Consider the following 11053-nt stretch of genomic DNA (forward strand, 5'->3'; position numbering starts at 1 on the left):
TCAGAAAAATAGAACAAGTTGGCAGTTAAGTTTTTCAACAATAAATCTGTTCAATTATTTTTTTAAAAAAATCTTCATATATATTATTTTCAAAGATTCTTGATACATCTAAGATATAATTAAAATCTCAAAAGTTTTTCCAAGTGTTTTTATATTTAATTCACTGAAACAGCCTGTAAAGGCGGCACGAAGTTAAGCAATAGAGTAAAACTGAGTTGGCTTTGCATTTATTTTGAATGCCCAAGGACCTTCTTTTGAAATGTATTATAGAACTGAACAGAAGAAAAACAAAGATTGAATATTCTTGATGATATGAGATTACTTATGTACACTATATTTTATGGAAATATTAAACTAATTCTCTTCTTTTCATTTACTTTCTACATGCCTCTAAGAGCTTTTTAAACTTTATATATACTAGGATTATCTGCAGTATGTGTTTAAAAATGCAGATCCCCCTGTTCTAAAGGCTAGAGGCTTAGTTAGTGGGTCTGGAAACCTTCATTTTTAATAGGCACCTCAGATGATTCATCTGCTGAAGTGAAATTCTATACTACATTTACAAATACTAATCTAGAAAATGTGAATGAATACCAATACTGGTTTTATGTTTATAACCTCACTGACTGTCAAACAGAGTAGTTTGAAAAGCTTGAAAGAGTTACCCGAAAAGGAGCTTAAAAGAACTAGAGGGGGGAGAAACAAAATAATTTCCTTAACAATGGTGATAAAGGTAAATCCATTATAGTTTACATGGATGGAGAAAATGATTTTATGGTTGGAGCTACACACTTAGAAATGCAGCCTGGCTCAAGCATCTGTCTTTGGGAGTAAAGAATATTACTTTTATGTTTCTTTCTCAACCGTTCAGTACCATTTCAATAGAGTCCTAATTGAGGCAGAGGATCAAAGTGGATTCTTTCTCTAGTCACAAAGATTATGTAGTCAGCCTGCTAAAAATCATGTATTTATCATGATAGATTCTGCATGGAGTATGTCAAACATCAAAATTAATTAAATAAGTAAGTTAAGATATTATTCCTTTTTGATTTGAAGTAAAATAACATGTATTTCTAAGTTTGCAATTATTGTATGCTATTGAAACAATATTTAGAGTAAAAAAAGCAGAAAAAAAATTTAAATGTCCCACTTACCTATGATAAACATTATTTATATTGGGTGGTTGCATATGTTATCAAAATGTTTTTCAGGGGAGAAATCTATCATTCTTAAATTAAATCAATTCTAAGTAGGAATAAAGTACCCATAATCCCTAAAATGCAGATTTCTTGAAGAATTTACTTTAGATAACCTGTATAAAAATAACATTTTTAAAAGAAGAAAGCTAGAAGGACTGAGTTTTGCCCCCTGGGTAAGAATACTCTCAGAGAAAAAGCATGAAAGAATAAAGTAAGTGTTGAATAAGATCCAAAACAAATATTTTGGAAAAAGCTATAAACTTGTTTGATGGTGATCTTCCAAGTGAAATTCTGTGTGTCGTGTGTTTGATTCCCTCCTGATAGTTTCATAAATCTTCATAAATATTCAATCTTCAACAATACAAGTGACAAAATATGCTGCATATAATGAATATCATAAACACCAAGTTACATAATCAACCTCGGCAGTTATTTCCAGCCTTAGCAAATGCATACTCTCCTCTTAAACCCTGGCTATCTGCAGGCATACAGAAAATTAATCTTTTTTTTTTTTGAGACAGAGTCTCACTCTGTCGCCCAGGCTGGAGTGCAGTGGTGCCATCTCGGCTCACTGCAAGCTCCGTCTCCCAGGTTCACGCCATTCTCCTGCCTCGGCCTCCCGAGTAGCTGGGAATACAGGCGCCCGCCACCACACCCCGCTATTTTTTGTATTTTTGGTAGAGACGGGGTTTCACCGTGTTAGCCAGGATGGTCTCGATCTTCGGACCTTGTGATCCACCCGCCTCGGGCTCCCAAAGTGCTGGAATTACAGGCGTGAGCCACCACATCCGGCACCAGACAATTTATCTTAAATGGAAATTGCAAAGAAAATATTTTCCGTGTCTGGTTTAATGGGTGTAGTGCGACCTTTTACTCTCTGTCTAGTTTGGGCTATCCTTGTGACCACCTATCCATTTGAATACTAGTCAGCGAGCACTTGTAATCACTTGCTTACAATTGTAATCACTTGCTTACAATTTTGAGCCATACTGTGCAAGTCTGATACAAAGTTGTCATCTTTGTATCTTCCCAAAGAGCAGGAAGAGCAGAAGTAAAGAGGAGTCCTCTGCGGGTCAGTTGTAACTTAGAAATACGACTCCTTTTAGAATGCAATAATGAACAAGGAAGAAGTACCTGAAGACGGAGTGAAACACAATTATGATTCAAGAAAATTGAAAGTTATTTCTTGCAATGAAAAGATGAATCTTAACCTGTAAGACGCAGACTTGGTGGGAAAACTAGCCAAAAGTCAGTTTCTTTGTAGATAGTTTATCTTGTTACCCAAAGTTTGTAAGTTGGGCAGGGGTTCCTATGCTGAGGTAAGCACTCCTAGAATGAATGTGCATCTGTCATGATGAAACTATGCACACACTATTCTAAAACAAGAAGAATGTGGAATTAATAGTAGCAACAACAGAGACAGAGATCAAAACCCTTTCCCAAATATTTTGCAATAAACTTTATAATTTTCTTCCTCTTTATTAGCAACCTATAGAATTTGCAGTTTTCGTTTTTTGTTTTTTTTTTTTTAATTTTTAATTGACAGGTAACAGTTGTACATACTTATCAGGATAGTGTGATATTTTGGTTCATGTATACAATATGTAATGATCAAATTAGGGTAATGATCAAATCATATCCATTACTTCAAATCTTTATCATTTATTTGTGTTGGGGACATTTAAAATCTTCTCTTCCAGCTATTTAAAAATATACTATAAACTATTTAACTTTAGCCATAAAACAGTGCTATAGAACACTAGAACTTATTCTTCCTATGTTACTATAATTTTGTGTCATTTAAGATCTGCCTCCATTTTCTAGCTTTTACTAGCTACTATTCCATTCTCTACTTTTATGAGATTAACTTATCTTTCTGTGCCCGACTTATTTCACTTGATATAATAACCTCTAAGCTTACCCATGTTGCTGCAAATGACAGGTTGCCATTCTTTTCAATGGATGAATAATATTTTATATTGAATATATGCAAAATTTTCTTTGTGCATTATCTATTAATGGACACTTAGGTTGATTCGATATATTGACTATTGTAAATACTATTGCTATTAACAAAGAGTACTGATATCTCTTCAATATACTGATTTCCTTTTCTTTAGATACATACCCAGTAGTAGGATTACTGGATCATATGGTAGTTCTGTCGGTACTTTCTTCAGGACAGCCCCCCTACTGTTTTCCATAATAACAGTACTAATTTACATCCCCAGTGACATGGTAAAAGAGATCCCTTTTCATCACATTCTCTCCATCACTTGTTATATTTTATCTTTTAGATAAGAGCCATTCTTGCTGGGATGAAATGATATCTTACTGCATTTCCCTAATGACTAGTGATGTTGAGTATTTAAAAAAAAAATTTTGTTTGACAATTTGTGTGTCTTCTTTAAAAAAAAAAAAAAAGTCTATTTTTATCAACATTGGCCAATTTTTTAAATAAAATTTATCTGTTTTTCTGTTGAATTGTTTGAGTTCCCTGTATATTCTGGATATTAATCCCTGGTCAGAATATTAGTGTGACAATATCTCCTTCCATTCTATAGGTTGTCTTTACACTGTGGTGGTAGATTTTTTTATGTGCAGAACATTATCAGTTTATAATCACAATTGTTTGTTTTTGTTTTATTGCTGCTGCTTTTGAGGTCCTATCTATGATAAAATCATTTCCCAGATCAATTTTCTAAAATGTTTTTCCAGTTTTCTTCTAGTAGAATTAGAGTTTTGGGTCCTAAGTTTAAATCTTTAAGTTACTTTGATTTGGTTTTTGTGTATGGTGAGAAACAGGGATCTAGTTTCACCTTTCTGCATAGAAATATTCAGTTTCCCCAACACCATTTATTGAAGAGACTGCCATTTCCTCAATGCAGGTTCTTGTCTCCTCTGTGAAAAATTAGTTGGCTGTAAATACATGGGTTTATTTATGGTTTCTCTATTCTCTTCCATTAGTCTGTGTTATCAATTTTAAGGTAAGCACCATGCTATTTTAGTCACTACAGCTTTGTAGTATATTTTGAAATCTGGTAGTTTGATGACTCTAGCCTTGTTATTTTTGTTTGGGATTGCTTTGGCTATTCAGAGTCATTTTTGGTTCCATACAAATTTTGTAATGTTTTGTCAATTTCTATTGAGAATTTCATTGATATTTTGACTGAGAATGCATTGAATCTATAGATCTTTTTGGGTAATATGGTTGTTTTAACAATATTAATTCTTCCAGTCCATTAACATGGGACATGTTTCCTTTTTTTTGTCCTGTTCAATTTCCTTCCTCAGTGTTTAATAGATTTCCTTGTAGAGATATTTCATCTCCTTAGATAAATTCATTCCTAGATTTTTAATAGTATTGTAAATGGGATTGCTTTCGTGATTTCTTTTCAGCTCGTTTATTATTGGCATATAAGCAATGTTACTGATTTTTGTATGTTGATTATTTTTATTCTGCAACTTTACTGAATTTATCAGTTTAAGAGTTTTTTAATGGAGTCTTCAAGAGTTTTCTATATATAAGATCATATAATCTGCAGACTGAGACAACTTGCCTTCCTTCCTTTCAATTTGAATGCCATTTACTTCTTTCTTTTTTCTAATTGTTCTGGCTAAAACTTTCAGTAGTATGTTGAATAAGAGTAGTGTGAGTGAGTATCCGTGTATTATTCCAGTTTTTTTCAGCTTTTCATCTTTCAGTATAATGCTAGCTTTGGGTGTTTCATATATGGCTTATATTGCATTGAGGTACTTTTCTTCTTTTCTTCTATTCCTAACTTGTTGAGAGTTTTTTTTTTTTTTTTTAATCATGAGGCATTGTTGAATTTTATCAAATTATTTTCACGCATCTATTCCTATAATTACATAAACTTATCTTTCATTCTGTTGATGTGAGGTATCACATTTATTATTTGTGTATGTTCAACCATCCTTATATCCCTGGAATAAATCTCACTTTATCATGGTGTATACTCTTTTTTTGATGTACTGTTGGATTAGATATGATAGTATTTTGTTGATGATTTTGTGTCTATGTTCATAAGGGTTTTTGATCTGTAATTTTCTTTTTTGTTTGTTTCCTTACCTTGTTTTAGTATCTGGGCTATGCTGACCTCATTGAATGAGTTGGAAAGCACCATGTTCCCTTCAAGTTTTTCAAGTAGTTTGATAAAATTTTGCATTAATTTTTATTTTAATGTTTGGCAGAATGTAGCAATAAAGCTATCCAGTCTTGGACTTTTGTTTGTTTTTTGGGACAATTTTTATTACTGATTCAATCTCTTTACTCATTGTTAGTTTGCTCAAGTTTATCTTTCCAAAATATAATTTTTATTTTTTATCTTTTGTATTTTTTTAGTCTCTATTTTATTTACTTCTGTTCTAATTTTTTATAGTTTCTCCTTTTCTGCTAATTTGGGGTTTGGTTGATAGTTCTTTCGGTCGTGTCCTTCGGTTGTTTATTTGAAATTATTTACATTTTTTATGTAGGCATTTTTTGCTATAAACTTGCCTCTTAATGCTACTTTTCTTGTATACAACAAGTTTTGGTTTGTTGTTTGTGTTTTCGTTTGTTTCAACATATTTTTTTTCCTTCTTTCCTTTTTAATTTCTTCATTGGTTGTTCAGAAGCATGTTGTTTAATTTGTATGTATTTGTACAGTTCAAAAGTTTGTCTTATTATTCATTTCCAGTTTTATTCCATGGAGTAAGAAAATATGCTTGATCTGATTTCAGTTAAAACAAATTTAGACTTGTTTTGTGGACTAACATATAGGCAGTCCTGGACCATATGCTGATGAAAAGTATGTGTATCTTCCAATTTTGAGCTGCTGGGTGAAATGTTCTGCAGTATCTGTTAGGTTCATTTGGCCTATGGTGTAGTTTGAATTTAATGTTTTGGGAGTGGTTTTGTACATTTTCTGCCTAGATGATCTGTCCAATGCTGAGAGTGGCGTGTTAAAGTTCCCAGCTATTATTGTATTGAAGTGTGTCTCTTCCTGTCAATTTAATGTTATTTCGAAAGACCTGTCTTCAAGTGTACATATTCTTTCCTTTGCTTAGTCTAGTCTGTTTATAAAGCTCTCAATTGAATTTTTTATTTCATTTACTGAATTCTTCAGGTCTAGGATTTCTGTTTGCTTCTTTTTTTAAATATCTCTTTGTCAAAGTTTTCACTAAGATCATGACTTTTTCTTTATAATTTTGTTGAATTGTCTGTCTCTATTATCTTCTATCTTACTGAGTTTCCTTAAGATTATTATTTTGAATTTCTTTTAAGCATTTTGTATATTTCCTTTTTGGGGAAGACTGTTACTGTAGAATTACAGTGTTTCTTTGGATTTATCATGTTTCCTTGAAATGTTATGCTTCTTTTGCCTCTATGTTGATATTTGGGCATCTAGTAACACAGTGGCCTCTTCCAATCTTATGAAGTAGTTTTCATAGGAGAAGATTTATTTATATAAATGGGTCTTGTGGTGTCAATTGGGTGGGTTCACTGGCTTTGGCTCTGGGTGGATGCAGTAGTATAGTCTCTGTGTAGTAAATTCATCCATAATCTATTTTAGCAATATTTGTGAGTTTCTCAGTAGCCTAGACTGCAGAAGTTTGTAGTAGCAGAAGTGCAGTTTTGCTGGGTGTTGTCTCACTGGGTTGTTTCTCATGTCAGCAATACATACACAAGCAGTCAGTAGGCTAGATTGGGGACTGGGTACTGGGGTCAGGAATGTCATACTGTTTCTTTCACCGGGGTGAAATACATGCCATATCCATACATGCTATGGCTGCTTAATCAGCTCAGGAGGAGGACCACAGGAGTGGATCCTGCACTGTTCCTTTGGCCAGGTGTGCAAGCCCATGACTGCCTGTCTGGCTTGGGGGTCTCTCTGACAGAGACAGGTCTGCTGGTCTGGATTTGCAGCAAGGGGAATTGGTATATGGGCTGCTTGGCTGGTTTGCAGGCAGGTTTTCCAGGGGAAGATCCACCTGACTGGTTCTCTGACAAGGGTCATGTGGTCATGGCTGCTTGGCTGGCTTAGGAGTATGCACACTTGGGGCAGTTTGACTGAGATATGTCTCTGTCTAGAGGTGTGGGCATGTGGCTGCGCAGCTGACTCAAGTGTGGGTCCCCGGGCCATTTTTTCCAGCTGGGAGTGTGGGTACATAGTGATTCTCCTGATTTGGAGTTGGTATCCCTACTGTGCAGGACTTAAGTCACAGGGTTTCCTGGGCCCAGACTCTGGGCAGTCAGAATTGTGGTATTGCAGCTACTCATTCAGACTTGGGGAATGACAGCAGAGTTTCAAGGCTGAAAAGGCACAGTGGTTAATGGCCCCTAGAATGGGGGAACTCCAGCATTGGCTCTAATTTTAATATGGCACTGTGATACAGCAGCCTGGGTCATGAAGAGGTGAAGAGTACACACCTGTGCTCCTGATCAAGAGGAAAGGAGTCATATCAATTCCAGGTAACTCCCCAAACTGTGCTCAGAACTTGTAAAAACGATGGGATTTTCCTGTAGTAGGGGCTGCAAGTACCTGCAGTGTTGATGAAGGCTATTGGAGGGTCTTCTGCTTACATTTTCCTTTCAAGAATAAATCCCTTCTGGCTCCAGGCTGATCCAGGCAGGAAAAACAAGGCATCTGAGGAAGGATACCTCACTCCCTTCTCTATGCTGTCATTGTGAGCTTTCACTCTCCACAGGGATCTCGCCACTTTCTTGGTGCACTCAAATGCTCTTGCTCAAATACTCCAGTCAAATTTATCATTCATTGCCTTGGTCCTTTTCCATGAAAAGGATGAGTCTAGGTATGCCTAGTCAGTTATCTTGCTTACAACACACAACACTCTCCAGACCCTGCAGTTTTCATTTGAGGAGAGAAAATGATTTATCTTTTAAAGTTGTGTTATCAAATGTATATAAAAGCAAATTGAGAATTGCGTTTGCCGCTGACTCTTTCAAGCAGATTTATTTTATTAGCACTAACCAGTAGATCCAATGCTTTTCAGAGTCACTTTTTAAAATTACAAGGATATATCTTCTTAATATTTCTATCATTTCTTTAACTCACAAAGCTTTCTGTATTTTTATATTTGGAATATTTTGCAAAAGAAAGGAATCCATGTAGTCAGAAATCAGAAAACTTGGATAAACTGTAACCTCACTATAAGACAACATAAACATTGTGAACAGCAGTTTTTTCCTCATTTGTAAAAGGGAAATATTAGCATCTGTTCTGCATTTATTGCCATTTTTCTGTGAATATTAATTGTGGTAATTTAGGTAAAGCCATGTGAAATTTTAAGTCTTGTACAAATATTATCTAAGAAAGTAGTTATGGTTGTGGGCAACCAAAGAGAGATCACTTTAAATTTTAATATCAAGTCAATGTGTTCTGATTGTATTTCTCAGTGGCATCATCTAACTAGAAAATAGATCTATTGCATTAGATGTTTCAGACAGATTTATTTAATATCCCAAAGTTTAAAATGAACTCTACAAGTTCTTATTTCAGCAACTTTATTAGTCTATTCTCATGCTGCTATGAAGAAATAACTGAGACTGGGTAATTCATAAACAAAATTCTTAAAGAAAACCAGATAATTTGAATCTATATATCCACATTAATATCAACATTTATAAAATTCATTTATTAAAGCTTTCATTTTTAGGGTTTTTTGAAATACATTTAACATTTTCTTAGATCCAAGTACTACTTTTTACCATATTAACAATAAATAATGAGTATTTTTCTGAGAGATCTCAAGTTTGAAACACATTATTACATCTTCAGATTTAAACGTGGTAAAGAGTTAAGTCAAGAATAACCAGACTGGATGATGGGGCAAACCAATCTTTCCTGGCAAAATACCATGCTGCTTGAGAAAATAGCTATCAAAATGCCCATTTTGAATTAGTGTAGAAACTCAGAGTTTATTTAAAAAGCATAAATCATAAACATTTGGTTCAGTGTTTTTTCATGTGATGAGTCATGCTTTTTATTTTATGGTTCTTTTAAAGTCCTGTACACGGCTCCAGTAAGAATTTTATGGCAAAAAAATCCATTTTCAGCATGGATTTGCAAATATTCAAATAAATAACATATTAGAACTTCTTAAGTTTTTTTCAACCTATAGCTAGAAATCACTCTATCTTCTTTTTGCATATAATGAAAATTACTTTGTTTGGGTTTCTTAAATATCCCTATAAAATTCCCTAGTTTTGTTGTCATAAACTTGATTCATTTTGTATCTAAAGACATGTATTTAAATGTTATCTAGCTGAATCAATTTAATAATAGGTTTTGGAAAACATTAAACACAAAGACAATACAACCCAAACAACATCAGTAATAAACAAAAAAATTCAATTTTAGTTTTTTCTAATTAGCTTTGTAAATTTTAAAGTTGCATACTACTCCTTCTTGGGTTTCTTCTATAATTTAGGAGCAAATTATTCTACATTTTAGACATTTAAAATGTTAAAATGTGTAAAATGTAGGATAATTCCAAAAACTAAATGAGATAATGTATGCAAAAGCATCTAACATAATAACCCTGGGACACTGTTGGTGTCCAAGAGAGATTCCATTTCTTCCTCCATCTTCCAATATTAAAAACATTAAACTAAGGCATTCTCAGTCTTCCTGCCTTAAATTTTGTCTCTCAGCAGACACTTTTTAAAAATATTTTAACTTTTATTTTAGATTCAGGGTTACACGTGCAGATTTATTATGTCCTTTTACCAGCATTTAAGGTCCGCCCAATCTGTTCCTTTTCCAAAAACTTAATATTAGATAGTTACCCATATTGGTGGTGTATTGGTTCCCAGGGCTGCCATAACATAAAACAAATAGCTTAAAACAACAGAAATTTATTGTCTTTTAGTTGTAGAAGCTAGAGGTCTGAAATCAAAATGTCAGCAGAGCCATATGCCCAAAGCAACCTGTAGGGGAAAATCCTTCCTTGCCTCAATAATTTCCAGGGTCTTGTTGGCGAGTCTTAGGATTCCTTGAATTGCAGCACTTCTGTCTCTGCCTCTGTTATTACATGGTATTTTCCTTGTATGTGTCTATATTTCTCCATCTCTTGTCTTCTTGTAATAACACCACGACTATTGTATTAAGGGCCCACCCTAATTTCATCATAATTAATTACATCTACAACAACTCGATTTGCAAACAAAGTCACATTCTGTTGCAATGGGTACTTCAACATACCTTTTTGGGGGGGATAAATTCAACCCATAAGAGATAGGTATAGATTGAGACACCAAAAATGTCCTTCAGATGTTACCGTAAGGACTCTGCTATGAAATGAATGATGGTAACCTCTTACATTTTGTGTTGAAGCCTATTCCCCAGTGTGATGGTATTTGGAAGTGCGGACTTTGAGAATTATTAGCTTATAAGGATGATCCTCATGAATGAGATTAGTGTTCTTACAAGAATAGACACCAGAGTTTGTTTTCTCTGTGCCTTCTGCTATGTGAAGATACAAAGAGAAGGCAGGAATCTGTGACCACGAAGCTGGCCCACAATGAGCAACAGAACTGCCAGAACTTTGATCTTGGATTTTCCAACCTCCAGAACTGTGAGAAATAAATGCTTATTGTCTAAGCTATCCACTGTATGGTGTTTTATTACAGCAGTCTGAGTGGACTAAGACTCCATCAGGCTTTACACATTCCACTTCAGATATGCAGTGTCCCTTCATCCATAGTCCCTCTTTCTTCTCTTTCTTGACCTCCTGGTTGTCTTGGTCTTTTGATATTGGCCCTTCTGATTTTCCCAGGCAAGTGATTCCAGTAATCCTTTTTTTTCTCCCTCTAGGTTTCTGGCCAAGACTTG

This window comes from Mandrillus leucophaeus, unplaced genomic scaffold (assembly GCF_000951045.1).
Source record: "Mandrillus leucophaeus isolate KB7577 unplaced genomic scaffold, Mleu.le_1.0 Scaffold378, whole genome shotgun sequence".
In the NCBI taxonomy this organism is placed as follows: Eukaryota; Metazoa; Chordata; class Mammalia; order Primates; family Cercopithecidae; genus Mandrillus; species Mandrillus leucophaeus.